This window comes from Anopheles gambiae, chromosome 3, assembly GCF_943734735.2.
Source record: "Anopheles gambiae chromosome 3, idAnoGambNW_F1_1, whole genome shotgun sequence".
In the NCBI taxonomy this organism is placed as follows: domain Eukaryota; kingdom Metazoa; phylum Arthropoda; class Insecta; order Diptera; family Culicidae; genus Anopheles; species Anopheles gambiae.
The window spans coordinates 3,657,681-3,681,253 of NC_064602.1; the positions used below are offsets into that span (position 1 = coordinate 3,657,681).

The 23,573-nt window shown below is 44.8% G+C and overlaps 1 protein-coding gene across 2 annotated transcripts in view; it reads left to right on the top strand.

Moving 5' to 3' along the window:
* Positions 1-991: 991 nt before the first annotated feature.
* LOC1277963 (homeobox protein aristaless) overlaps positions 992-23,573 on the top strand; it is a 63,987-nt gene continuing 41,405 nt past the window's right edge. Inside the window, exon 1 of one of the 2 annotated variants that reach the window (XM_061656491.1) lies at positions 992-2,203. The gene's annotated coding sequence lies outside the window, so the exon portion shown is untranslated. The remainder of the gene's footprint in view (positions 2,204-23,573) is intronic. The other variant, XM_061656490.1, reaches the window with a different exon arrangement.

The window sequence follows — 23,573 nt, forward strand, 5'->3', positions numbered from 1 at the left end:
GGGAACTGAGCACGTGCGAATGGGCTGTTTGACATTGGGGGGAGAAAGAAAATAATTAAAACCTCATTAATGCTTATTTTGGTGGTATGATGGCGTTAGGGGGAGTTGTTTTATTGCACTTTATACTTAATAATGGCGTGACTGTCGGTTTGTGTAACAGTGCGAATTATTGCATTGTTATATCAATTTCAGGTAACCTTTAGATTAGATTTGAAAGAGAAATACGACTAAAACAGCTTTACGTGCAATTTGCAACGAATTTTCATCCAAATCATCTTGCAAAACTTCGTAAATCTGCTATTCAATTTCAATCGGTCCACATATGCATCAACATTCAATTTCAATTCCCATCCACATGGTACGTTTTTCAACACAGATTTAGGTGCACCGAAGCACTCCTCCGAGCACATTAGAATGAATGATTGACGCATGATTTGTTGGCACAGACAGTGCAAGAAGCCATTTTTAACCACAATTTGTCACAAATTTGTTTGTTTCGTTCGGAATCGATCAAATGTGTGTGATGTGTGTGAGGGAAAATTAATTGGCCTTTCGGGTGTGTAGAAAACAGGGGAAACTTTTGCATCCCCCCACGGTAACGAAGCTGATTGGATAAGGCCGACGGCTCCGCCCCTGCTGAAGCGGGAAGATGCGATAGTGTGCGTGTAGTATGGCGTTCGTTTTGCAATAGTGTGCGCGGCGCAATGGTGGAAGCAAGGCGGAGCTTGCGTGTTGCGTGATGTATGCAGGGCTCGTTGCTTTGTAGTTGTAGTTTGAAAAGTGTTTAATTTGGATTAAATAACGATTAAAAACTATTGAAACTAATCAAGATTTGACATTGAAGGCATTAATTTAAGTTAAAGTAAGTAACAAGTATAATTTGAACATAAAATAGGCTAGAACACTTCCTCCCTTACAGCACCATACGGAAGAGCCCTGTAACAAGCTTTTGTTGGGCACTTATCTCCAGCCCCGTGCACCTTGGAATCAGTTTTCATAGCACGTTTGCCGCTCCACGTTGGTTCAGTATCCGTTGTACGTTCGCTTTGCGTGGAGTGTTGGGTCGTTCGCGTGCTCATTCGTTTGTTTACGCTCGCATCGATCGTTCGTGCTGTGGTTCGGTTTGCGCTCGCGACGGACACGCGTTGGCCTGCAAGGTGTGCACAAATTGACCGTCGGGTGATGAATGAGCGCGTTCATCATACTAAAGTGGTTACATTTGAAGTGGTTCTACAATTTAAGAGGTTCAAAAATAGTACCAAAAAGTGATTGTATGAGAAACGCGAAGGAAACTACTTGACAAAGCACTGCCTGTGTAAGGATAGGCAGAAGAAAATAGGTCTGGTGACGCTGGTATGCTAGAAAATCGTAGAATTATCACCTCCCAGCTGAGAAACGTCAACAACAAGATCAAAAGGTAACAGCCGAGCAACGGTTTGTTAGCTGCATTAAACACAACGAAGGAACGAGCAAGAAATAAACCAAATGCAAACTGATAGATAATTGAATTTGCACCCCACGCGCGGACTTGCTTGCAGAGTGAAGTGCATTCCAGGGCTCCTCGGTGCAGTATCGGCAATAGCGGTGTTCAGCTTCAGACCCCACCGGTGAAGTGTTACGAGCGTACCCCGCGTTCGAACGACGCGTCAAGGAGCGAGATTGTGAAGTGTTAAAATTAACGTTGCTCTCGTTCGCGTTCAATTAACAATCCGTGCACCGCACTGTATCCTCGCGTATGTGACCCTGTGTGTATATTCACGTGTGTGTGTTTGTGTGTCTATAGCTCTACTCTGTGCAGTGTGTGTAGGTGCATCTAGGTGCGGTTGGCAAGTGTGCTGTGAAGTATGGATTGGGCGAGCTTGAGTGAATTATGCAACTGTGCTAGAAATATACATATTGTGGGCAAATATTTTCCAATCCACTCAGGCTCGGTGCTCCGCTTTTTCAATTAGCCGCAATTAGTCGCTCGGCGAGAGAGAGAGAGAGAGAGAGGAGGCTTCGAGTCTTATCGCTAACAGCCGAAAGGAAGAAAAAGAAGAAACAGAAGAAAAAAACACAGCGGCCACTCAAACACAAAAACCGATACGCCATTTGATAGGAAATTGTGCACAATTATCGGCCGCTTGCAAGCCCGCAGGATTCCAGCCAGCAGCAGGTTTGAAGTAGCAGCAAAACGTTCCAGTTTGTCGCTTCAGCAATCGAGGTAAGAACGAACGAGTCGTTTTGCTATGCCAATGAAACCATTCTCACCCAGGTCGTGGCGCGGGAAGCGAGCCGAGCAGCTTAACATCAGGGATCAGTGGGTTTTCTTAAAGTTTGGTGTCCCGGCTGCGGTTAGCGTTTGTGTCCGGGCTGGCAAACGAGTTAATCAGCCCAGGAAATCCTTCCAATTACGCAATTTCCTTAATCACAAGTGGCCGGTCAGCCAACCGCAAACCAGTTGGTGCGTTTTTTTTTTCGAGAACTGCAAATCCCCCGAGCGATGGCAGTGGCAGTCGACAGCGGATGATGATTGGTTCAATTGGTTCGGACCGTTTGTGGATAATTCTGCTCGAAAAGGCATTTCAGAAGTCCAGAAAAAGCAGCCCTGTTGGAAAAGTTGTGTCTTTTGTGTGCTTGTTTCGTTATATTTGGCAATGCAGCTCTGTGGGAAGAATGATTCTGCTTTGAAAATAGAAATCGAAAGCACAATTTGTTTCTATTCAAAATTGGAAATAATTGTTTTGAAATGTGATATTTTAGGCACTCATTCCTTGCGCCGTATGCAGCTAATGCTGCAGATAGGGAACGTTATTAGATTGTACAGCGATGCAGATACGTTGTTTAGCATTTTGACAGACACGCGATGCACCGCAGTGGATTCAGATTGGAGCTTTATTTTGAAATTAAATTGTAGCACATTAGAAGCTGCCAAAGGGTAAAACGTTTGCACATGCTTGTCAGCGCAATCAGGAGGGGTTGAACATATTTAGTTGAATTCAATTAGAACGGAAAGGTAGATTAGTTTGATAGGAGTATCTGCATCAACCTGAAATCATATAAAAGCCATCGATTGAACGAATGTGTTTTGTTGCTTACACGAAACGTTTTTTGTTTTTCATTTTCAACTCACGAAACCATATTTTCCTGTACTTTTTATCGATGCATAAACTATTGAGGACCTTTGTTTGTAAAAGAAATAAAACTAATTGTCCAGTTCCACCCAACTAATTATCCAGCCAGCCAGTTAGCTCTACCTATCATCTGAGTCGCGCACAGTAGGCAAACACTTAATGATCACATTTCAATTTTAGATCCCTTGCCGTCAGCACAGCAAACAACAGCAAAAAAAGCTCTCGCGCGCTGTGTAACGCTTTTCCGACGCTTCCCAACGGGGGCAGGATGTTTGCTGCCCGGAAAAACAAGGAATTAGCCTAATGACGATCATAAAATGGCTGAGCGTTGGCTAGTTTTGACACGGTGCTTGATTGATGGGACCCCAGCCAGCGCCGGCCAACGGGTCCGTCCGGCCACCAGCAATGGGGCGGCGGGGATGGCGTGAAATCAACGAACCATCAACCGGCGAACCATTTCTTTGTTGGATCGCTTCGCGATGGCGGAACATAACGTTTTCATGTAAAATGGATTTGGTGTTTGTTTTTCTAGGCACAAATACCAACATCACCACCACCACCGCCAGGTGAGCTTGTGATGTAAATTTAAAACATTCAATCATCGTCAGCTTTTGACAATGAAGACATTTGGTGTGCTGTTATGTGTGCGTGTGTGTGTGTGTGTGTGCATGTCATGGCTGGAAAGTTTAACATAAACTATGGAGGTCTTTTGTGATATGTTGATAAGCACATAACAAGCAAGTGTTTTATTTGTTGCGCTAGCATTAGCTCCAAAAAGCTTCCCTTCGCCCCCCCTTTTAAAATCTAGAGAGTGAGGCTTCTGGTGAAAAACAAAATTAATTTCTAACCAGCACCTACACCAGTTGAGGAGTCGCTTCAGCGGGCAGCTAAACCTTTTTTGGAGCTAAATATCGTATTCTAATACGGCACTCATTAGAAAGGATTTGACTAATGGAATTTGAGATACCTTAGCAGGACTTAGTTTGCATAATAAAGCTGTATTCATTTGCTGAAAATAAATTGAAAAAGTAAGTCGATAGCTTTGCAGCGTTTTAATACGTGACATTCTGTCCTCTTAGCAGCGCCGCTCAGCTTGTCTCGAAAAGTTCTTGAAACTAGTTTTAAAATTTAACACCACCACCACCATCGCGGTTGGGGCATTTGACCGCGGTTGCGTTCGTGCTATGGGCCAGTTTCCATGTAAGCAGCTCTTAATTTGCTACGATTTAATTTAAATAAAGAAAAAAAACCCCTAGCTTCACTAAACCTGACGGCGCCGTTGCGTGTCAAATGTCCGTCAAAGAAAATGAACATATTTGAATAGCCATTCACGGGTGCGGTATGGCAGCACATAAGCACAGGCACACTTGAGTGAGTATATGGTAAGTGTGGGCGAAGATGTCGGACAGTGATATAAAGTGTAGTTTATTATTGCGACGAAAGTATAAGTTTTAATCCAAAGAAACGTGGAGTTATTTACATTAATTCAGTCAGTGAGCTTTTCTCCATGTTCTTCCACGTTTCTATTGCATGTTAGGAGTTTCGAAGCATGAAGCAACTCCAAAGGGCATCTAAACAATAAACTCTAATTAAACATAAACGAAAACTGACTAGCTTTATTATACGCACACAAACACACATACACTGACAACACTGCTTTTCTCCAATGTAACTATCCTGTACATCGTAGCAAGCGCAGGCTCGCGGTAGCTTCCCCCCAGCGTACGCCACGTTTGTTTGTTTGGGGGCCATTTTGTTTACCGAGCACGGTATGGGAGCTTGAATGGGAAGGTTGCTGGGTGAATGGTGGGGATGGTGGTGTGTAGTGGTGGCCAGAGCATTGAGATAGACTTTCCGCAACGTGACGTCTGAAGTTTGGCGGGCGCAACCGGTTCGGGGGCGTAAGACAGAAGCGCAACAGTATCGCGTCAGCAAGGGCCATAAAGTTTTGTCCTTAATGAGCTTGTAAACACGGGGTCGACTAATTAATTACCACCACTACCAGCTACCACTGCCCGAGGCCACCTTTCATGGTGCTGGCGCTGTAGTTGGGATGACGGTGGCGGCGGCGGCGGCTGTGATCGAATCTTTGCTGGTGAGCTTTCGAGCAGCGAGAGCTTTGGATTAAAGGCAACACGAGGAGTTTGATTGAATGCGGCAGGTAAATAGGGATGTGCACTGTTTGCACAAGATTTAGATACAAAATTTATGATTCATGGATCATGCAATGCAATTGGAGTGCTATCGTGGTGCGATAAATCTGCAAACAACGCAATTATAGTGTTATCCAGCAAGATTCGCAAAACACTTCAACACTCCAAGTTCGAAGCTAACCCATACATGCTTAGTAGTTCTATTACCCACTGCCAAGTATTCTTATACCTTACCTGTGCACTTTATAGAAGCTTCTGTAACAACATTACCCCCTCACAACTCCTAACTCAATTAGCAATAAATTCACCAACACCCGGACGGACGGACGGACGAAGAGAAGCATTCAAGCATGGCAGACCGTGCGCAGTAGCGAACCGCCGGCTCGGTATCGCGGGATCGCAGTTTGTTTGCTTAATTTACAACACCCACTCAGTAATGAGAAGTGCTTCTTCTTGCTACTCCTCGTTCGCTGTGCAGTGCACAACGTTCGGTTCGGTTTGATTGAATGGAATGGGTGGGAGGGATGGTTGCTTGCGACTGATAGACGGTGGCAGCTAGATTGATACGGCGGCGGCCGCTGTGCGTACGAGATTCGCCGCTCGGGACGCCGAAAGTGGAAAGCACTGTACGAGCACCGTTTTTGACAGCTTACAACTTTGATCTGTTTTCCGATTCGACCGCCATCCTCCGCTCCTAGGTCGTCTCCCCCGCCCAGAAACGGGAGCATCGACGGTAGTTGCGTTTTTGCGCTGCATGTTGCGGACACAGCGCACAGAGCAACGCCACGCGGCAGGGGAAAACATGCGGTATCGCTTAATCAAATTAACGTTTAACTTCGGGAGCATCGTACAACAGTGCCTCCGCATCGATAAGACAACAGAGGGGAGGGGGGGGGGGGGCGAGTTGAACACGACACGGGGCGCCGCGGGTGTGCTTTCCAAATCGGGAGGCGGGAGGGCGGTTATCACGCAATCGAACGAACAGCGAAACAACGGCCTAATTTGAACCGTTAACAAGCGATCGCGAGCACGGCGGAATGGGTACGCTCGAGGGACTTGGGTTGGTGGATGCAGCTGCACACGCAGCACTGGGCGAAGGATGCACAGTGGTAAGGATGTGATGAGCGCGGGTCCCTTCGATTTGTAATTAAATTAAAAGCCCTTTTCTGTACCGAAGCTGGTGGTACAAAACGGTAAATTTTTGGCTGTGCTGACGAAAAACCAGCGTTCTGGTTGATGGGGGTGTTTTCGACCATCGATGAGGAGCATCGGTTCTTATGGATGGCGATTGTGACGCGTGCAGTTATTTCTTTTATGTTATTATTGAGCTTGTAAGTTTTTTGCTGTTGAAGATGGAATGTGAAGCGTGGCGATCAGATTGGAGATAAAAATCAATGGAAGCTTGTGTCTAATATATGAGGTACTGAAAATATAATCAATACTGGAGTGTTGTTGAAACAAACCATTTCAAACATAATTATGTGATAGAATGGTGCTTATGGGAATCTCTATTTGCTCAATAATCTATCAATCTTCCTATCACAATTACCTATTTGCCTCTGCATTAAACACCATTGTAAGGTCACAATTACCCCTGCAACGGGAATTAAACTAATCGAAGCTAAAAAAGTCAATTTGCTCTTAATCAACGCCCAATGTTGTTCATCAATTTCGCTCAATCCGATTGCTAATCACGCGTAAATTCCCATCGTTGTCCCGGGTGACGAGGCTTAATTGTATTTTGTTTGGGGCTCGATTAAAATCCAATTTATCGATTAAATCCTCACACCGGCTCGCGAAGGTTAAGGAGAGATATCTCGTGGCGATGGTCAATTGTGGCAGCCCATCTGGAGGAGGCCGTACCGCATTCCCTTCCAGATCGATGATGTCTAATTGTTTTGCGCCCGCTGGCCGTGATTGTTGCCCAATCGAGTATTGGTCGAGCACCGATTTGTGATTAAGCTTAGTGGAGCGATAAATTATCGCTGGCAAAATCAAACTCTCAAAGCTCAACATCCAGACAGTGACACCAGCCAGTATCGATCGATCGATCAACAGTACAATGGTGCGTGTCGCTGTGGGTCAGTGGCCCCGCGAGCGAGAAATAGGGATTGGCAGCAGACAAATCGGTTACCCCAATCTTGCAGACATTACGGTGTGATGGATTAAACTGCTAAACGATGAGGTGCTGATAAACCATAAAACACGGGCGTGTGTGCGTTTGTGTGTGTGTTTAGCGATCATTCTGCCAAGCGCCCCAAGACACGGCTGCACATCATCGGTTTTGTTGAGGCTAATGGAGGTTAATCATCGGATCAACCGAGGGAAGCAGAATGTATCAATCATCGACCGTGTTGACACACATATCGATGACAAGAGCTGCCCTGCTTGGACCATGTCACTCCCATGTGTGTTTGTTTGCGGAGAGGGCAGGGGACGGGGACTGGGCTAAATGGGGAACGTGCGCACTGTCCCGGTGTCTTATCGCGATGCACTAATTGAAGATAATGTCAATTATAATAGAAAAGCCCGTCTTTGAGTGCGATAAGCGATCATCGATGGAATATGAATCGGTTTTTTTTGTCGTGTCGCTTGAGCGCGAGGTAATGCTATTTTAATTGTTCTCTATCTTTTCCTCCTTTTTTACTGTGCATGTACAGCATTTGTTTGGATGGAAACGGGGGTAAGCGCCACATGGCGATCGATGTAAAAAGTGCATTTAAGGTGCAGCGAGCGATGGGTGTGTGTGCAGTGCTACACAAACAATGCATTACACCTTGCACCTGTCAACGCTGTTTACACAGTGTAAGTGATTGTGGTTGGCAGTGCAGATACTGATAACAACATTATCACGCAGTAAAGCACGCAAATGTTGGGCAAGTTTTATGAAAGTGCAATTTGTAAGTAATTAAATGAATATTACTTACACAAATACCTCGTTTGGAAAGAACCGTATTGACAGTCTTTCACAGCTCGTAAAGCATTGTCGCTTTTCACTCCGGTCTAAATTGCAAGTGCGATGTTGATTGTAAACAAGGAATGAACGATTTGTTTAAAAAAAAAATACAACAACGCACGCTTGAAATTAAACCTGGCCCATTCCTCCAATCGGTTAATTACAGGAAACGTTTGACAATTAGTTTAATTGTTTTTGTGCCCATTTCCTGGGCAATCGGGGTACCGATTGAGCAATGAACGATCCAAACATTGGCAGACAAACAGACACAAAAAAGGCCGGATCGAAATGAAGCGACTACATAAATGAATTGAGTTTTAAAGGGTAAAAGCCTGAGAAGCAGGGTACACTGCAACTCAGAAAGTTATTTCGTTTATCTTCCTGCGCGTAAAGGTACCAATGCCCGCGTGTGTGTGTACGTTTGCGATAGGTAATTAAGTTAGGAACAGGAATGCTGACCGATTTAATTGATCTCGCTCCATCGGTCGCCTGTCCTGTGTGTGCCTGTGTGATTGACACGCTTCGAGTGTCGAGTGTGGGACGGAAACTTGATGTTTTGCGTCGCATTTAGCGATGCGCTTTGATTTTCGCTTCTTTTTTTAAATGAGAGGCTTTAATCAGCTTAGTTGAAAGTTTTTGCTCAAAGTAAATTATCTCTTCCGAAATTCTCTTACACTATTGATCGAAGATGAGGATGGTTTTTATTTCTCCCCTTGAAATGCTTCCCATATATTTAGCGATTATTTAACAAACATTAAGCCAATTTCAACAGTACGTTTGAGGCGTAAGTGAAGAGCACCAGCGACCCCAGACCCGCGGCAGTAAAGATCAAGTTTTTATACCGCCAATTAAGATTTACACCCCAAAGTTGCCAATAAATTGAATCGTTATTCTCTCGGTTGCATTAAGCTGCAGCGACCGTGCGGTGGAAGCGATCATCTGCAAAAACCTAACGGTCGATCATGTAAGACACGCTGCTCGAAAAACACAACCTTTGCGCAAGCAGTGGAAAATTATGATTTCGGAAGAGGATTGCAAACGGTGCAGCTATTGATTGGATTTGTGCAATAAAAAACCCAACAGGTAAGCGGATTATATGTCAAAGCGGGTTGCGCTGCACACTGCACTTCACCTGCACTGGGCGGATGGCTTGCTGCCTGCTGCTCCTCACAGTGTAGTAGGAACGGTGCAACCGTGTATGATTAAATAATGCTTCCAAATTTAAAACGACCTGATATTGGTTTGCAGATATACAAGCGGTAAACCCTATCAACGCGTGTTATCCGATTTCTTCGATACGGCACTGCAGTGTTTCTGATTTTTGTTTTGTTTTGCGTGACGGAAACGATCTTATCGCTGAAGGTGTAAACATTTATCCAATCAGATTATTTCATTAACTCCGATAAGAGCCAAAACCTGCAATAGGCTTATATGATAGGGAAGGGCACTAGAGTCCGGCTATGACGTCACGGTGTCTCTGTGACATCATACATGTTCCTATAGAAAAAGGTGCAGTAACGTTATGGTGCACTGCTTACTTCGATAGTGTTTAGAATGATGAGTGTTTGAGGAAATTATCTTATCTCGTCTGCCTATAAAATAGACAAAGCTAACTGAATCGAGCGGTTTAGTAAGAGTAAGAGGGCTTTACTAAGTGATGAGTGTGGGAATGCTATAAAAGTATCAGTGATCGTTGCAATATTTGTGCAAGCTTCAGTTGTTGACTTTGCAAATAAAAGCTAACAAACGAGTGTGTTATCAGTTATCAGATAAATTGACTCATTACGATTTACGAACTACTCAATATTTGTTATAAAATCGTTACTTGTACTTGTGGCTCAACTTTCCCCAACCGTGTTCAAAGCACCTCTTCACACCATCCCATCACTCTTGTCGATGGTGGAAAGGTCTCGCCAGGGGCAATGGAGCTAAACAAAATTAAATTTACAAAAACACCTTCATGCCTGACGGGAAGCCAACCCTCCCACCCTGTTTGGCACAGCCACAGTAAGGGGTTCGCATGCCTACAATAACGATAACAATTGGATAATTTGAATTTTCCTCACCTTGTACCGTTGGCTCCCGTGGCAAGCGTGAAAAAGGAAGCGGAAGCAACTCTCCTGCCTCCCCCGAATGGCCCGGTTCAATAGAATATATTACACACCGACTGCCGATAGAGCGAGTACAGTCCTTCTTGGTGTACGAGCACACCAGGAAACAGGAGGAAGCGGGTGTTAAAATTGGCTCGACAAGGGTAATTGCAAGGACCCGGTGTTCCTTTGTTTTACCTTTCCCCGAGCACATTTGCACTCTGAACTTCGACAAGCAGGGGTTAGAAAATCAGTTTGTTTGCAGACGTTGCAATTGCACGTATCCTGCTTACGGGCGTGCATCTGTTCTCCTTGCAACTCCCCTCTTTCACACTCTCTCGCTCTCTCCCTTCGACACCTTTGCTGTCTGTTGCGGGTCAAGTGCATGTGCACACTCACGCTGGATAATGCTGTTGTTTCCCAAGTGTTAACGAAACTCGTCACTACAGCTGTTAGATAAAGCCGCGATATATTATTGTTGCGTTTTCCTGCCCTTTTGCGTTTGATCGCATGTGTTCGTGTTGTGTGGAGTGTTGTTGTTTTTTTTTGTTGCGAATTAGATTCTGACTCAATTATGGTGTGTTATCGTAATTACATTAATAAAAACTTGTCCATACTCAGCTGAAGGTGTTCTTTGCGTTGGTTGAAAGGATCGATGTGGTGCTGGTAGCGTAAGCTAACGTCAGTGTGCGTGTGATAATTGAATTTAAATATTTGCTTGAGTGGAAACAAATTTTCAACAACAACAACAACAGAAGCGATTGAAAAGACTAATATTGCGTTCGGAAATGAGAACAAGATAAAGGCTCGGCTGGTGTAATTGTGTTCTCGTACCTATTGTTTGAGCGTATGTGATAATACATTACAGAAGCATTAGGCAGTGTAGGTAAAAAGAAAAAAAAACTAAATGGAATGTTATTCTTTTTTACAGCCCCCCCCCCCCCCTTCATTTGTCTCCTGTTTGTCGCATTCGGAATCGATTCGAAATAGATGTCATTGTTTTGGCTGGCAAACCGTCGACAAGCACCCGCCGGGCGAACCACGAACTGCCACCGTGCCATGTGCTTCGGTTCGAGATCCCCCCCCCCCCCTCTTGCTCCCCTGCTCTCCTTCAGAATCCGGTTTCCAGGAACCGAAATACAATTACACACATCATTGATTACGATGTCCGATGGAATGGAACGAATGGATGGTTCGATCATTAGTTCGCGGGCCTTCTTCCCACACACAGAAACACACACACACACATACAGTTGGAAGCTTTGCTCAATGGCACCCTCACCTTCATCGCCATCTTTTTATTTCCGCTCATCACGCTGTTGACATTTACAGCGCGAGAAATCGAATGCAAATCGCGCTCGTTACGGAGGCGAACGTGGTGTTTCTTTAGCACTTTAGTCGACACGAGGCTTTTCAAGAGGAGTATCAGTATTGAAATTTATAAAGTGTCAACTTGATAATCGTGTTAATGTAATACGTTATTGAATTTAAACCCCGCATGCAGCAGTCAGAGCAGCTCTATCAATCAAATACATCAAAACGATTTTGTAGCAAATGCTGAAATGTCGTGAAAACTGGCCTGCTTTGCTGTCAATTGTGTGTCGAACGTTGACGCCGCCGTACACCATACAAGCACTGTGCAGCTCCATCAACATGGCCTTCTCAATTACAGTCGATCGTGCATGCTCTATGCTTGGCGGCCTAACCACCCAAAAAGGGGCCCCTAATGAATATAATAAAATTTAAAATCAAATCGAATTTAGCAAAAGCTGCCAACACTTGCAGCTCATGCATCAACCGTCTCCATCCATAAAACGCACAGAACGGAAGTGAGTTTTTCAAACGGCTCAACGGTAAACGGCATATTTTAGGGGTTGCCGATTGGTTGGTTGGTTGCCCCGGGAGCGAGCGGAAGTGTAGCCACGGGGCTGGCAATATTGTTTAATCAATTTTCACACCGCCTTCCTAGTGTTCCAGGTGCCCACCGAAAGGGTGGAGTGTTGCAAGGGGTCTCTCTCCACTCTTGACGCGCTTCGGCACGTCCGTTGTCAGCGTGAATTTGAAGCGGATGTAGTTTGAGCGGATACTTATTCCTGACGGGTTGAGTATGTTTCGGTGTGTGTGTGTGTGTGTGTTTGTGCCTGCACACACCCACACACACACACCATCCATCTCCATCCACCGAGCCAGGCAATTGGCGCACAACGAGCCCATCAGTCTCAGGACGGGCTGAGTGGCTGGACCGATTGAATGACAAACCGTTTTATTGATAAAATGGGAAAGCTTCACATCCACACTCCGGTGCCACACGGATGCCACGGTTTCACGCCATCAGCCCAGCAAAGTATGTTGATTTTCACAGCCACAATAGAATAAAAACATCCCATCGTAACCGCACGATGAGTTGCACGAAGGTGATCCCTTTAAGCTCTCTTACGCGAGGAGTCCTTCACTTTGTGCCTGTGCCCTTTGTTGCGTACGAACATGTGAATTAAATTTTAATAGACACAATATCAAACGGGACCATGCGGCCTGACGAGGCCGCCGACGGACACGGGGCGCGTAACCGATCGATGTTAGTTGCACGTCGCTGGCCGGGTTTTGTTTATTCCGAAACGAATTCTGCACGCTTCAGGCGACCAAACCGAAACGGCAGGATAACTTTCACCGAAAGCATCCAATTTAGTTGATATCTAGAGTTAATAGAAACGAGCAAATAATTGCTTCAACCAACCGACAAAAAAACCGAGTCCGCGCACCGAGAGCGACTCATTTAATCGGTTTTGTTTACCCAACCTTTGCCTTTGCCGCGTGCGAGCTTCTAACAATGCCGGGCGCAAAGAGTAAATGATGCCGCTTAAACGGTTTGGCCTTTGTGTGTGTGTGTGTTGCAGGCGTTTGGGAAATTGAAGAGTCCATTTTTGGAGCCCCTTCCCACATACCAATTTCAGTCCCCCTCTGCCCCGTTTCAGTAGATCCGTGAAATCGCGAATCGAATTGAAATGAGCAAAGGGTACGAAGGAGAAGCGTGTCGGAGGGCAAAAAGGTTGTTTGCCATCTTCGCGTCGTCACATTCGCACTTGGCAGGCTTACTCGGGATCGTGGTGAATTTAGAGCGGCACCTGCTCCAAAAAAAACCCTCCCTCACCGTGGTGGTGGCGCTTCCAGGTGTTCCAGCTGTGTTCCAGGGACGGCCAAACAGGCACGCAGGGTAACACGCAGAACGGAACGTGGCGGGTCGCGGTGGGCTAGAAGGTGGCCCAAACGAATTACGATGGACAGAACGAGTGCTTCGCTATAATTAGATTTGGAACTTTGTACTTCTTTGTGTAGTTCTGTGGTTGTGGGTGCTTGTTTCGTGGGCGATATAGCGTGAGGGAGTAAACGCTTCGTTTGGCAGGACGATGCGGGCCCCGGGGTAGCGGGAATGTTTCGCTGCTCGATTGTGTGCGTGCAGCGCGCTGAATGGGTTGTTTTGCGGGTGGTGTTTTGGGGGCATGATTTATCGATTTGTTAATGAAATGATCCAATCACCCTGCAAACGAAGCGTTTGCAGTTTTAGAACAAAGAAAAGGAGCCATTTTTTGAATGCGAAATTAAATAAATTTAACTGTCATTCGGAACCCTGTTCCTGTGTGTTCTTGCATATTAGAAAAAAAAACATGGGGCAATTACTGGGGCAAATCGGGAATCGGACTGGGAAGCAGAAAACAATTAACTATTGTAGACAAATTGTTCACATGTTGTCGTCTAATGCTTCCAAAACCTGGGCCTTCAGAACACTTGTGCCCTCGATGACTGCCAGACGACGTTCGGACCAGCTGGTCACCGATTGCTACGCGCCACAACTGCAGCGGAAGTGAAGCATTACCGGCTCGTCGTTGCTTTTCATCGAAGCACACGGTCTCAAACAACGCACTGTACACGATCACCTCTACTCGAGGGTGAGTCATCCGTCCTCCAGCGGCATTCCTACTCTCCTCCACTCGGGGAACGCATCCTCACCCTCCGAAGCTTATCTGCCAGTTTTGGGGAGGGGAGAAAAAAAAAACATTTTCGGAACTATTTACAAGATGTTCAGTTGTCGTAAAACAACATTGGAATTTGTTTTTGGTTTCTGTTTCTGGTGGAGAACGATCGTCTTCCACTTCCAGCAAGCGCTCGGGACGAGGAGCGGCGCGCCGAAATCTCGAAAACGCCTTCCAATTAAATGCCACCGATGACCTTTTCCGACGCCGACCGCCGACTACCCTACGCATCTGTTGGCCTGGCCTGGAAGCAGGCCACCGAAAGGAAGAGCAAGCATTTCAAATGCAAACCGAAAAAGGAACAGGAAAAAAAGACGCTTCTCCATAGGCTTAAGCAGCGGACGGTATTGAGGAATGCTTTGACGGCGTTTGACGGTGCCTCCTTTTGTGTGGCGGTGCGTGGTCCGAGGCGCATGCGCTTTTGGAAAGGGATCGGGCCAGCGCTAGCGCTTGTTTGCGGACCGAGCTGGAGCCATTCCTCGCTTCCGATAATACGAATGGCGCCAAATATTGTTATTGCCCCAGCATTATTGACTTAAGGTGAGCGATATTGTCGTATCGGTTGGTTGATGGGGGATGGCATGGAAATGAAATAAAAACTAAAGTCCGGTGTCTGTGAGGTAGGCTTGCTGAAGTTAGCTGAACTTTGTTCAGTGTCATTGTAAACATATAAGGTTTTAAAATTGCACAACTATGTAAATTATATAAAAAAAAGATAGATTTATTTTAGATCACTCCGCTTTAATGACTTGCGCAAACACTTAATATTTGAAGTAAAAATCCATAATTAATGACCCCGAAATAAAACATGATTGCAATTAGCTCTGCGCGCGAATGTGTACTGCAATTGAGCGAAGCAGCGAGCAAAAATAAACATCCCGACCTTTAGCACCTTGGGAGCACCTTCGGCGCACCACGCACCAAAGATCCCGACTAATCGTTATGCGTTGCAGTATCTTTTTAATGGGCCCGACCCCGAAGGTGATCTCTTAAGCATTGAATGCAATCGCGACTACTTCGTGAGGCTTAAAAAGAGTAGTTAAAAAGGTAATCGTCAATTAAAGCAGAACCGTTGGGGTCCGCAATACTCTCGTATATCCCTTAATGTACGTCGCGAGGATCGTCGAAATGGTTGGTACGGTGCAGCAAAGAGCGTGAAATTTAGATAGGTGGGTAGTGCAAAAGTGCCTCCAGGCCAAACCCGTCGAGAGTGTGAGTATTTGCGGTGCATTTTTAGGATTAAGACCTTTTCTCCCCATCTCGGGAGGGGTCCCGCTGGTCCCTGGTCCTTCTCGGTGAGGTTAGCAATTCGATGAAATTGATTTTCGTTCGACGACAAAACACTTTCGATAAACGCGGCGGCTCGAAATGTAGGACAAGCGTGCTGTTGAATTTTGGGAGGTTTTTTTTTTTGCAGCGGCAAAACAACCAAAAAAACAGCAAAGTGCAGTAGCGCAGGTTGCACAAACGGAGAAACTGTCACACCGACAAAGGACACTCCGGAATTGTATTTCAAGGAGCTCACAGAGAACCCGAAACACAACGAAAACACTGCAGCAAACAGCGTAGAATACACATAATGTAGTTAATATGGTCGCAAAGATAACGCAAATTAATTTAAATGCGTTTTAAGAGGCATTATAAAGTTTGATAATGAAGTAGCACTGTTTTATTTATTGGACGACTAGCTGAGCTGATGTCCCCGGCATGGTGACGGTTAAGTCGTGACGGAGCTGCAAGCCGTCCATCGGCGATTGTCGTTTTTTCATCTCCATTTCTTCCCTGTCCCTTGTGCAGTGCAGCATCCCTGCCGTATTCGCAACAATGCATTACGAAAGCGTCAGCAGATGCACACCGGGCACACGGACGGACGAACGGATGGAGGAGCAACTTTTTGGGCCCGGTTTTTCCACTCAGCCAGCCACCGATTGGTAGCATGCAATTGGAATCTAATTATACACGCACCAGAGTGGCAAGATTAGTGTAGGGAGAAGCTGCTCCAGCTTTATGTGCGGTTTGCTGCGTGAGCAGGATTAAGGTCCATACGAAACTTTCGGGCTTGTAAGTGGTTCGGATGGTGAAGCCTAGAGAGCCTAGAACTAGTTTGATCGAGCGAACACGGGAATGGAAGTGTACGCGTAATGTCGCTGCACAAGAGAGTGTTTTAACGCGTCCAATTGCAGGTAACTACACGCAGTGACAGCGCTGATAGGGCGTAGAAATACTGACAATGCTGATATACCGACGCGTACCGTGGGCGCCGGCTAAACGCAATCGTTTAGGATTAGCGCGTGTTCCAAGGGGGCATGTTGGAGACATGTTGGAAGTATCGAGCAAACTGGTTATTGCTAGTTGACGGCAGCTACGACATGGCCAGCATTGAGGGCATGAAAAAGACGCCTTGTCTGCTTGAGAGTCAGCTTCCTGGACGGTTATTAGATTATAGTAATCGATAAATCGTGCCATTTATACATTGTCCAACCGCTGAGTGTCGAGCGAGTTTTACGTCTGGTAGAACGGAAAAAAGGTGCGAAAATTGTGATATTGTGAGCGTACAAACATAGCTACAGCTGCAGCAGCAAGACATCGTGTTATTGGTTGCATTGTCTGCAATTTGTCTGCAGTGTTGGTGTCCCGGCCGGATGGGTTTGTTATTTCTTTAGGAGGCGCTTGACGTTTGACAGGAAAATAGCGCAAAAGGTCAAATCGTTCATTCAAACGAACTGCACCACCTCCAAATTAACACCTAATAAGAATGCACTTCCCCTAGTGCATTCATCTCTCAGTGCAGCTACGACTATTGCATTAAAAGTCGGTTCGAACACGTCAATGTTGTGTCGCTGAAAATAATGAGTTTAAATTCAAGCGCTCCTTAGAACTGTCCAAAGAGCAATATCGGACAGCTTGACAATGGCTCCTGCAAGCGTGCTATATGCACCCAGCGAGTGGGGTCGATATCGGGCGTCAGTTGGAATGGGTAGCACCGTCTTGCAGAAGGGGTACTCGAGTTTCTTGAGCTTCAAGGAAGCATTGTGGAAGCGCTCTTTTTTTATTGCGAAGGACTCATTGCGCTTCCGAGCGACAATCCTACGATGCATCCTGATTGCATTTTGGTGGCGTTGTTTATTGCTTTTCATTTGCGATTCGATCCTCAGCCTTGCCCTGCTCCGTTTTGGCAGAGCTTCTACGCCTCGCAAGTGCAATCCATGGCCGCACAGCGATCCCAACACGGTGGTTGTCCAAAATATCGATAATTGACAGGTCAAACTGCATTCACCGGCAAGACATCGGAAACTTAACCAACCAAACCAAACCATCGAACGCTGTTTGGTGCCAAAGACACTGCACCGAGACGTCCTTTTTGCAGTTGCAGTTTTAGGGGCTATCTTTTATATCGTAGGGTTGTTGTTTTTTGGGTCAATAAATTGACTATTAACATTCAACGCGTATAATTGCAATCGTAGGTAAGAAGCCGTTTTTTTTGCAAAAATAAAACTCTATCTATTTTCATGGACACCCTCAGCATAATTGCAGGGGAAGAAGAAAAAATAATTTCGACCCGAGGGTTAAGCTCTCCGTCGGAAGTGTTTGTTGATTGTGTGTTTGCGCTATTCGTTCCATTCTGACGCCGGCAGTTCGCATCAGTTTCTTCATCACGTTTGCTATCTTAACTGCTTTTACTGTTTTTTTTTTCTCTTGTTCCACTGAACCATACCAAAAAAACTTAGTCTAAAGTTAAGCTTGCGAAGACGTACAGCAGTAGCGTGTGTGTTTGTACGTGCTCTGACCCAGCTCGGCCAGGCATAAAATAAAGCTAAGAAAACAGATGCAATTGCAGCTGTCAATACAGGGTGATTGATAAATGATGTATCGCTGTTGGGTCTGGCTCAAACTAATGACCGGAACGGGAGGGCGATTAAATGCGCGGAGCATGTTTTTTTTCTTCGTCGACTGCTTCACCTTGTGAAACATATTTAGCCAGCCATGTTCTTTGTGTAAGCTACATCAAGATTTTAGGCAATGTTGGGTATGTAACTCGCCTTGGAATCTTTCAACTCTTTCGATTGCACAGGTATGAAACGAAATCAAATAATGTTGATTGATCAGAGGAGGAGAAAGTAAACAGATATTAAATCGGTTCTTAAAGTAGGGCTCATAATCACCAGATATGAAGATGAACCAGTACAATGAAATCGAACCGACTCCACTGTAAACAAGGAAAAAGAAATCTAATGGAACGAGATCGTGAAATGCTGCAGAAGAAATAAAAAATACGAGCAGAGGATGTTCTAGTTGATTGTGTTTAATCCAATCATGCAAAGGATCCTCACTCGCATCAGGAAGGTGCGTGAGAAATGAGGTTTTATTTCTTATCTCTGTCCGGTTACAATATTTTTTTTTCGTAGGTTTAAGGGTCGATGTTTAAATATCTTGTTCGAATACCTTTTATTGAACAAGCTCTATCATGATACTGCACAAAAGAAGGATTATAATTGTTGTTTGGACAAGTGAAGAATATAAAGGCTCATAAGACGTATGCTTGGCATGGATGAGAATGTTTGTGTCTGTTTGTTTTTGTAATATGATGTATTTTTTCAATCGATTTTAACTGTTTTCTACTCTTTTCTTACAGGTATGTTCTAAAACATCATTGATATGCATTATCGTGGTTGGAGTTTTCTTGCTTTCGTAAAACAAAGGCTTTTGATTGAATGTTTAATGTGCTGTAATTAAACCTAGAATTTATCTCCGAATTGGAAATGACGCGTTTATTGTCAATTCAATCATTGTTGTGAAGGTTGAGATTGAATTTGTCATCACGGGTGCTATAAAACAGGTGAGTTTGTCTGCCAGGCGACAGCAACTAGTGAACGCCTAAACTTCGTTAACACTTCGTTAAACTAGCATTCATGCTCTGCTCTCAAAACCGCTTGATCAGTGTCTCACCACAGGGGTTCCGACATTATGGACCTGGCAGTCGGATGAGTCGAGTTTTCATCACGGAATGGCGCCATTTCGGTTGATTTAAGGTCCAGTAAATTTAATCAATCAATGTGGTGTGCTTTTCTTTGGGCAAGAATCATCTCCGAGCGATTGAAAATACATCAACGAAATCCTAGAAAATACGAGCTAACAAAATATAAATTGCTCATTAATTCTGATTATCGCAAACGGCAGGGATCATCATCGGAAACACGATAGTTCAGTGCTGGGTTACGGTTTGCCGCTCGAATTAGGCCCAAACAAATCAGCACCCCTAGCAAGATGGATCGGTAGGCTTGAGTTTGAGGCATTAAGGCTGACCACCAAGGGGTCCTGCTTACAATGTTGCTTGATGTGAACGCTCGGTCGAACCGGGAGCGGAACGAACCAGAGTAACGGGCTGAGAAAAGGGTTGAGAAACACTAAATTCAATTAGGCAAACTAATTTATCTACACCGGATGCGGGGTAATCGATGAGAAGTGGCGAGATAGATTACCGGCTGGGATTGCACAACCGTAGGAGGTGATCATGAGAGCAAAAACAAAGATCCCATAGGAGACGATCATCCGTGAGAGAGGATACATCAGTCGTTTCGTTGTCTTGTTCAACGAAAGCTAAGCATGTCGCATCGCCCATACTTCCTTGCCAGCGAAGGTTCAAAATCCGATTCCAGTTACCAGCTCAACCAGCACAGCTCAGCAACTTTTTTTTGGGATCTTGAGAAACCCGCGCTTCATGCAGAGCAGAGCATCATTTATCATTCAGTTATTATTTTGACGATTGAAACAATTATCCTATTAATTTTCGGTTAATGTTTTCTTCGCTGATGGAAGATGGTAGTTTTGTAAGGTTAGAACCTAGCCTGTAATACAAAAAGGGAGCGATGAGTTGATAGTTCACAGCTATGATTTATTTACCCAATTTCTGGTCTGCTCCGTTTCGTCCCATGTGGGCTTACGGTGTTCGATGTGCGAAATATTTCAAATCGAGGGCAAATCACCCAGATTTGGAATCAATATCTTTGGGAAGAACCGGTTTTGGAAGTAGAGACCAGGTAGAGAAGCTTTGCGAAGATGATTCAAAGTGTGTCTTGTTGGCAAATGGCAAATGACCCGAAACCCAAAGAATTGCGATGCACGCGCGTGAACATGGGCTTAGGGTGAGTGCGGTTGCGGTTGCGGTGGCTACGAAACCATTCGGAGGATGATTAATTACCACCGATCGCTGTGGCTTGTCGAAAATTCGTCGAAATTAACATGAGACGGCAGATGTAGCAGTAATGGTGCCTCGTATGATTTCTCTTTGTTTTGAGGGTCTCTAATGATGGGCAAATCGGAACGTTCGGGAGATCAGAGCGAAATGTTACGGTTTTGTAGGATCTCGCGATGAAGATTGTTAGGCACACGGCACGGGACCAACGGTGTCAGGTAGTTTGGAAGGTCAAAAGTCTGCAGAAGGTAAAAACTAGGGACTAACTAACGATGACAGGGATCTTGACCTGCACGCGTTCGTAATGAGAGAGGTTTTTTGTGTGATTGGATCGATTCAGAAATACCTAAGCATTGATGACGTCGAAAGCGTTTCTTGAATACCTTTTTTGTTGTCCATTTTGCTCTACAAATAAATACAAAGCATCCGTTATGACAAACTACAAATACTTAATAAGACAGTAAACGTATCAGTGAAAGCTGATTTGATGTTAATTGTGTTTTAAATTAAGTTTATAAAGATGATAAAGCATGCCAACGCCCGAGTACCGCATCCACGACTGGGGTGTTTCTACGAATGGCACTCCAAACAATAGACTAATGGTCTGTTTGGTATCCAGCTGTTACTCATCCTTAGTCTTAGTCACCGTGACTTTCATCAAAAATAGCATTAAGATAAACGCCAAAGTTCATTATGATTATTCTAATGCTTTGCGCTTCGAATTACTTACCCCGCTATCGGTATGAACCAAGGGCATAGCGCCAACGAAACACTTTTGAATGTAAAGCCGCTTTGCGCTTTATCTTTGGAGGGAGCTATTGCAGTCAGTTCCGTACCGATGAGAGTCACGAGAGTCGTCGTAGACTGATGAGTCACACGGTTGGAAGGCGAAACAGAGACTAGAATGTAAGACACCAACCAAACTAACTGAACAGGATCTCGCCCCGAATGCCTCGCTAGAAGCGGAACGATGAAAAATGGGCGCTTTTAATTTTGAAACTGTTATCGTAAAGTTTTGTGGTTGTTGTTTGCCTCATTCTTGCATAGTTCCTAGGCTTTCCACACTCCAGCGATGGCTTGTACTGTTAGCCAAATAATAAAGATTTACATGAATCATGTACAGTGAAGGGGGATGTCATTCGATGCTGTGTGCCTTAGGACATCATTTAACCAAACGGGCAAGCGCAAACAATGAAAAATCGAAACATCCAATCAACGCAAAACCTCATCTCATGCGAATAATTTGTGTTCATACTTTATGCTTTCTGACAAATAAGTGGCTTCTTACAAACACTCCCTCGGCGTTGCTTCCCTGGGCTCTGGCTTGGAAAAGTGAAAATTTATTAACAAAACAACTGAAACGGTGCCCTCCCGCTGCGATGATCCGTCCGTTACCGTCCGTACGAGCCAAACCATGCGCAGACGGATGCGAAAGAGTAACGGAGAAGCTTTTGCGATATTGTTCACAAACAAACCCGCAACCGCGCATGCAGACTCGCGCGCTACTTCGGTTGCGCACAATGAGCGGTGGCGATGTCTTCCTGGGCTGTGTTCTGTGCTTGTTTTGGATGGTATGGTTTCTTACAATAAATATGTCGGCGGAATGATTTATTGTGCAGCAGTGTGCGGCCGTTGTGAACTACGACCTCGACACTTATGTATCACGCGCCGAGTGGTTTGCAGATCGAGCTGAGTGGGTGAAGTTGGATGGTGTTTGGACGAGCGACGGGAGGATGTTAAAAGAGCTGCTCAACGGAGCATATTTATGTGTTTGGTTGTTATGAGAAGGCTATCAGTTTGTTAGGTTTAAACAGTAATTGATTCTGTAGATAAAACATGTAACGTTGAACGAGACAACAAGATTCTCTAAACAGATTTAAAATCTTAAGAGATTTTAAAAAACACTTTAATGATTTGCTAATGGGCAGCGAAAACGGAACGAGCTTTGAAGACAAGATAGAATTTATTTGCAATAAATAAAGCAAATAATCAAGATAAACAAGATTAATGTTTATCTCAATGTCATCGTCGTTGCAAGAGTACGATTGAAAAGGTAAAGCTTTTTTGAAAAGAGGTTTATGATCCGTTAAATTTGTTCGTACATCATCGCTGTCATGGAAACGTGTGTCATAAACAATGAGTGAATAAATCACAAGTTTGGCCATTTACGGGGGAATGTAGGCAATTTGTTTGAAAATTGTATCTTTCATGTTCCAAAACTAGCATGATTAAAATATAAATGTCCCATTGAGTGAAGGAGGAGAATTGAAAACTTATGCTACTAGCGGCTGTATCACCGTAATCGGGAAGCCAAGCATCTGTTTCTTTGTTCTTTGGGTCTCGTTTTGCGCTCATTAAGCAGTCACACTGGTATGAAGCATGAAGGTGGCCCGAATCTGAATTTATAATTAAGCCATCATTAATTACAGCGCTGTTCGACTGTTAGGTGGCAGGCTAGGTGGTGTAAGCATACACACTTTTCTTCCTCTTCCACGGAAGAGAGCACCATGTGCACGCGGTAGGCAGTACTGGGCTGTACCGGCCAACGCGCAGGGTAAAATAAATTGCAATTAAGTCATCTATCACTCCAAAGTGCACCGCGTTGATATTTGCCTACGGAAAGGTGCAACCGGATCGTGGTGTGGGTTTTATAGTCGCATACGAGAGGCTAACGAGCCCACTGAGCGCTCTCGTACTCAATGCGGCGGCACCCGTTCGATAGATGCATTATTTTACATCAGAAATTAGTCATTCGCGTCAAACGAAGTGTTATTAAGAAAGGTAATGATGCTCTTGTTAGAGTGACTCGAGCCTACTGAAGGTGCAGCCTAACCGGATGATGGAGGTGGTGTGGTGTGTTAGCCTCGGACTGATAGGAAAGGTTTTTTCATTCATTTTTCACCTCGCGCTACCCGGCACATTACGATTCAATGCGACCGGTAAAGGCAATAAATTGTGAAACGAGTTCAATCAAATCAAGCCGATTTGAAACATTGTCGCGAATACTTAAAGAGTTACTTTTCTCGCTTGAACTCCTCAA